Raw genomic sequence first — 6,606 nt, forward strand, 5'->3', positions numbered from 1 at the left:
TCTTATAACAGGGTTTTAGGTATTTGTTATCTTCATAGGGGTTTAAATAACACTTGGAAAATATGAACAATAACATATAAACACATACATTTTTAGAAAGGTTTTTATTTTTAATTAGTAGTTATTTAGTAATTAATAGTAATTAGTAATTCATTAATAGCCTTTACACACAATAGATAACGATTTACCATGCGGGAACAACTGTGCGTTTAGAAGATACATACAGCAAGATTTCTAAATACCAACAGGATATTTACACATCCCAAGCCTGCATTTTGTCAGTTTGTACAAAAAACTTCACAGTCTTAATACAACTGATGTCCATCAGCTACTCCAACATCAACAATATATTGTTTATTGACTTTTGCTTGTATTGTATTGTGTTGTTCGCTTAAATTGTTTATTATTTTTGGCTTGTATTTTTTATTTTTTGCCTCCGTTTTCATTTGGTTTATTCGATGCCTTCATTATATCTGGCAAATAGGAATTTACATTCATTTTAATGTTTAGTAGGAGTTTTCAAATAAAACTCCAACAGTAAATGATGTAAATAAATAATATCAAATAATATCTAACATTTACATTACTATTCGTTATATAAAATTCGGTTTCTAGAACATGGTAATATTTTCTAACAGAAAATTCAGTAGATTATTGCAATATTGTGCTGAAATACAAAATGCAGAGAGGTCCTGTAAATCAAGTTTCAAATAACCTTACAGGAGATCAATGTGGAGATTAGTTTTGTCAAGATTAGTTTTGTCTTCTTAATTATTATTTAGACCCATAAAGAGAATTACTGCTGCAGCGAGGAAGCTGACACAGAGGGATCCATCTGCAGTATGTTTATTGAACTCAGAGTCAGAATTGAGCGTGGATGCTGCTTTTACGTGGTGTGTGTGATCAAAGTCAGGTGCTGCACAATCAGTGACAGATACGGGGCTTCTGGGGGATGTAGTGTTTAGAAGTTCGGTGAGAGAGACCTCTGCTGGCCAGTGAGGAGAATAACTGGGACCGAGCTGGTGACAGAGCCGCCTTCCTGTGAGCGGCTCCTGACACGAGGAGGCAATCGGCGCCGGGGTCTTCCACGGGGCGAGGGGCCGCCATCCTCCGGACCGTCCCTCCCAGTTGAGCAGATATTGTAGGTTTCCTCCCCGACGCCTGGAGCTCAGTATGTCGTGAACTTGATACGCCTCCTCGCCGTCAATGATGATGGATGCCGGGGCCTGTTCACCAACTGCCAACTCTCTCTCCACCTCCGCTGGACCAGCAGCCGTTTTTAACAGAGAGACATGAAAAGTGGGAGAAATTCTGGGTTACGGCGACGATTGCGATCGTTCTGTTCTTTGAAGTGTCGTATGGCTCTTGATATAAGAATATGAGCAGAATTGCACTTAATTTCACTGCGCTGAAGCCAGTCATTGACTTCTGGGAGTTCGGTAGGTTCGGTCTCCACTCCTCCATCGCGGCTTTCATAGCCAGTAGTTCTCGATTCCCCACATCGTAATTGCATTCAGCCGAATTAAGTTTGCGTTAGAAAAACGCACATGGGTGAAGTTTGGGTGGATCTCCTTGTCTTTGAGAAAGTATTTCCCGATGCCTGTGTTGAATGCATACATTTCTACAATGAAGGGTGATGGGAATTGGATGACAGAGAATGGGTGCTGTGGAGAAACGTGTCTTGAGTCTGGCGATCTGCTGCATCGTTCCACTAACGTTTTACGTGGCCTCCTTTGACGAGGGTGGTAAGAGGTGCCGCTACAGTACTGAAGTTTCTAATGAAGCGCCTGTAGAATTTAGCAAATCCCATTTGCATTTAGCTGGAGTGGAACAACAGTGGATAAGCACTTTGTTAGGCATTTAAAACTCCATTTCTCAATCTCACCATCTTTCCATGGAATGTTGGGGTTATGATCCTGAAGCCAGGGTAGTCCGAGTATTACTGCATGTTGGGGAGAATTGATGATGTGAAAGGATATGATTTCTTTGTGAAGTGATCCTGTTATGAGGGAGAGCTTAGAGGTGATGTGACGTATAATACCCTCCCCTAGAGGGCGTCTGTCTACCGCCGTGACTGTCAAGGGAGAATTACATTAGGTTAGTGTAATGGCATTTTCATGAGTGAATTTGTAATCCATGAATTTCCAGCAGCACCGGAATATACCACCGCAGAAGTATAAATGGGGATATTAGCACTATACAGTGTCTTGGGTATTTCTAAATTATTATTATGGTTAATTGAAAAAATGGTAGAACTCACCGATGAAGATCTTTGAGGTGGCCGTATGGGACATTGGGCCTTTAAATGACCTAGGGCCTCATGTACGAAGACTTGCGTGGAAATCTTACTAAAACATTGCGTACGCACAAAGCTGTAAATGTGGGTACGCAGAAAAAAATTCAGATGTATGAAACACTGCGTACGCCGAATCTCAGGCATATTCTTTTGTACATCTGAATGAACGTGAAACTGAGCGCAACATGCACGAGCACAAAACCACTCCCTGCCTCCTCCCCCTTATGAATATGCTAATGACTATGCTAATGTCAAAACCCAACGAAAAAGCAATGGCAAAATCAAGCAAAAAGAGAAACTTTGAACAGAATGTGAAATGGAGGTGCTGCTTTTGGAGGTAGACCGGAGAAAAGCTGTGTTATTTGCAAGTTTGTTCTCCCGAATTAACAACAAAAGAAAAAAAATAGAGTGGGAGAGTTAAGCTGATGCGGTTAACAGAGTTGGATCTGAACATCGCATTGAGTGCATTAAAAATAGAAATAGTGTGGTTTATATCTGTAAAATGTTGCAGTACTCTTCGCAGTCTCAGTGGCGCACCTCGTAAGACGCACGTGATCATGTATTGACACGTTCGAGAATAAACTCAGCTCGAATCCAGCGTCTGATGAACACGTTCTTCTTTTTTTCCCCGCTACATATCAGGTTTTGCCCACTATTTATCACGAGAAAGACAAGTAGGAATCATCAATAAGTTTGTGCATCATATTTTATTTGCACATTTATTGAATGGAAATGTTTCTGATTCACGCATGCAAATTCATCTTCAGATAGTGTCTTTATAGCAATGTGCGTGCGGTAGATTGCTTAGATTACATTGGGAAAACAGGCGACTGCTGCAAATTGTGCTTTAATGTTTAGCTGGTCAAATGTATGGTATGGAAACCTTACATACCTACTAGATGAACCCGTCTCATACAGCTGCCATTGCAAGGCTCAGACACTTTGTAGAGAGGAATTTAACACAACTGCCTCTAGGAGTCGCCAATGGAAATAAAACAGACACGCACAAAAAATGTGCGTACGCCAGCCAGAAAGCTGCCGTGAAGCTGCGCACATTCCCACGTTCAGTTCATTGTTAGTAAATCCAAACGTGACCGATTCTGAGCGTGAAACCTGGCGTACGCAAAGTTTTTGTGCGTACGCAGCGTTGATACATAAGGCCCCTGGTCTGCCGCAGTATAGGCACAGATTATTTGCAAAACGTCTCTCACGCTCCTCAGTGGACAGTTGAGTGCGGCCAATCTGCATGGGTTCGTTCATGACATGGAATGAAGAGGGTGACACATTATGTGTGGAAGCAGGCAAGCATGCCTGTGGTGGTTTACGTGTGCGAAGTAAATTGTCCAGACGAATAGAGAGTTCAATAAGTTGATCTAGAGACTTCCATCATCCCGGCTGGCCAGTTTGGTTTGTAATTCAACATTGAGAGTCTTTCTATAAAGTGTCTTTAAGGGTCCCACGCGGTCTGTGCAGCCAAGGTGCGGAACTGTAGTGCAAATTCGGATGCGGGTTGATCTCCTTGTCGTATAATTAACAGTTCCTCTCCAGCATTTCTTCCTCCCTCTGGATGATCAAATACCACACAAAACTTTTGAAGAAAATTCTTGGAAGTGTTAAAATTGGGAACGGAATCTGGCCAAATAGCGGTGGCCCAATCAAGGGCTTTTTCAGAAAGTAGCGAGCATACAAAAGCAATCTTACTGTGTTCGTCTACAAACATGTGGGGTTGTTGCGTGATAAACAATTTAGTGAGGTGAAGGAGGTGAGAGAGTTGTTGGTGTGTTGCGAGTACCAAGGCTTGAGCAGTGATCTCAGTGGTTAATGCTTGCTTGACTGTTGGATCCATGTTTGGCGAAGTCTTCTGTAACAAGGAAGCTGACACAGAGGGATCCATCTGCAGTATGTTTATTGAACTCAGAGTCAGAAACACAAGCCAAATGGTGTTATAGACACTCACATGAAAATCAGGCATATATAGTCGAAAGGCAGGCAGCATACACTCGTTGGTCGTAGTGACAGGCATAGATCAGGGCTGGCAGCTTAAATTGTAGACGGATAGGAATGCAGAGGGTCGGGGCAGGCAGCAAGGAAATCAAGATCAATAATAGTCTGGGTCGATAACTGGCAAACAATCAGAATATAAGAATAAACGCTCTGTGATGTTGACTGGGCAAACAAGACTTCGCAAAGAAGTGAGCATGGATGCTGCTTTTATGGGTGTGTTTGATCAAAGTCAGGTGCAGCACAAACAGTGGCTGTTTCTCGATATGCGTTCATCAGCGGTCTTGCGTCCTCGTGTTCTCGTGAAACGTCATCATCAGCTGCCTAAGTTCAGTTCCAATACTCAAGACCGCAAGTACGGAGGACGCGTGAAACTTCCTGGATGTGTTCTTGATATCGAGGACACACCGATGCAGACTTGAGCACCGAACTCGCTCTGGAAGTCCCAGAAGTCATTGCGACTGGAGGTGGGAAGCGCAGCATTTTATCTAGATTTATTATTACAGTTCATAGATATGAATTATTTACCTCAGGAGTTTTCCTAAATGAAACAGTGAAAGTAAACATTACCATGGACATCTTAATAAAGGAATAAACACATTAAGGGTGTTTGTTTGCTGAAATTCGTATTAAAATCTGTTTTATTTATATTGTGCAACATATATTTATAATGTTTTTATGCAAAGTATATATTTTAAAAAGGGGAAAAACAATAAATCGTTGTATGAATGCTGTAATGTTTTAATAATTTCCATTTAAAACGTGTGAAGGTCATGTGACCATCAGGAAGAACACAGCATCTCAATTCTCAAAGGATACGTTCTCTGCCCTCGCGGTCTCCTGAGTTCGTTCTTCCGAGGACCCATGGCAAGACCGGTCTCCACAAGAACACAAGTCCGTTCTCTGCTTTCTTGGAATTGAGAAACAGCCACTGGCTTCTGGGGGATGCAGTGTTTAGAAGTCGGGTGAGAGAGACCTCTGCTGGCCAGTGAGGGTAATAACTGGGACCAAGCTGGTGACAGCTAGATAGCGATCACCTGTATTTTTCTCGTACTTAAATTTGTTTATTTGTCATTTATTGTGCCGTTTTATTGTCATTTTTATATTCATTCATTCATTCATTTTCTTGTCGGCTTAGTCCCTTTATTAATCCGGGGTCGACACAGCAGAATGAACCGCCAACTTATACAGCAAGTTTTTACGCAGCGGATGCCCTTCCAGCCACAACCTATCTCTGGGAAACATCCACACACTCATTCACACACACTCATACACTACGGACAATTTCAAGAGTTCACACTTAGATATTGCTTGACAACTGTAAGCAGGTTTGGCATGCTGTCCCGGGAGAGAACCCTGAGCTCGGAGGTAGTTGAGCCAAGGGCTCCCGCCAGGTCCATAGAGCATGTGAGGGGAGTACGAGATCAGGTGGTTCTCGAGAGCTCCCCAAATGCATGAAGCTCGGGACAGCAGCCGTGTATTCGAAGAAACTCCCCAAAAGAAACATTTAGATATATAAACATATAATGGGGTAATCTAGGGCCTTGGGGGGGCGTTTTTACTGACTATTGCGAGAGTCGAAGCTCTTGGCTCTCCTGCGGGAGAGAGAGCTGTATGTGCCATCTCCAGCTGGAGTCGGGAAAAGGAATGGTTAGTAAAGCCCCAGCTGGAGGGTGAAACGGCAGTTGGGCAATGACCCCAATAACTCCGCGGGAGTTAGAGCTTGAGGGTGACAGCACTATATATAAATTTATATTTATATGCGTGGGTGCATATATATATACATATATATAAATAAATTTTAAAAATAAAAGATAAGTGTGAGAAATAAACAAAAATAAACATAAATAAAAGCTAGGGCCGGGGAGGGTCAGTGACATGACTCGTGTCACAGCTCAGGGTTGGGTGAGCTATTTGGCTGGCTCCGGTAGCAGTTGGGAGAGATGAGGGGGAGGTGAAGACTCTTACTGACAGGGGGGCCTGGGCAGGGAAAGAACTCCTGCTGGAGTTAGGTGAGTGAAAAGGGGGAGAAGGCTGAGTGCAAATCAGCTGGAAGGAAGAAAGGAAGCTATATGGTTGGGTCATGCCCGCGCCCTTGGGAGACTGGGTAGTTCCTCTGCCCTCGGGAAGCTGGTATGGTTGGGTCGTATTCTCTCCCTGGACTAGGCCCACGCCCTTGGCCGCTGGGATTACTGCGTCTGCTGGTGAGGGTCCTCTGAGCTTCCCTGAGATGGCTGTGGCTGAGTCAGATATAAGATTTGAAGGCGTCGGGAGACCACCTTCCTAGTGTTTGTATGTGTTGTTGCGAT

The sequence above is a fragment of the Danio rerio genome, chromosome 2 (assembly GCF_049306965.1).
Source record: "Danio rerio strain Tuebingen ecotype United States chromosome 2, GRCz12tu, whole genome shotgun sequence".
In the NCBI taxonomy this organism is placed as follows: domain Eukaryota; kingdom Metazoa; phylum Chordata; class Actinopteri; order Cypriniformes; family Danionidae; genus Danio; species Danio rerio.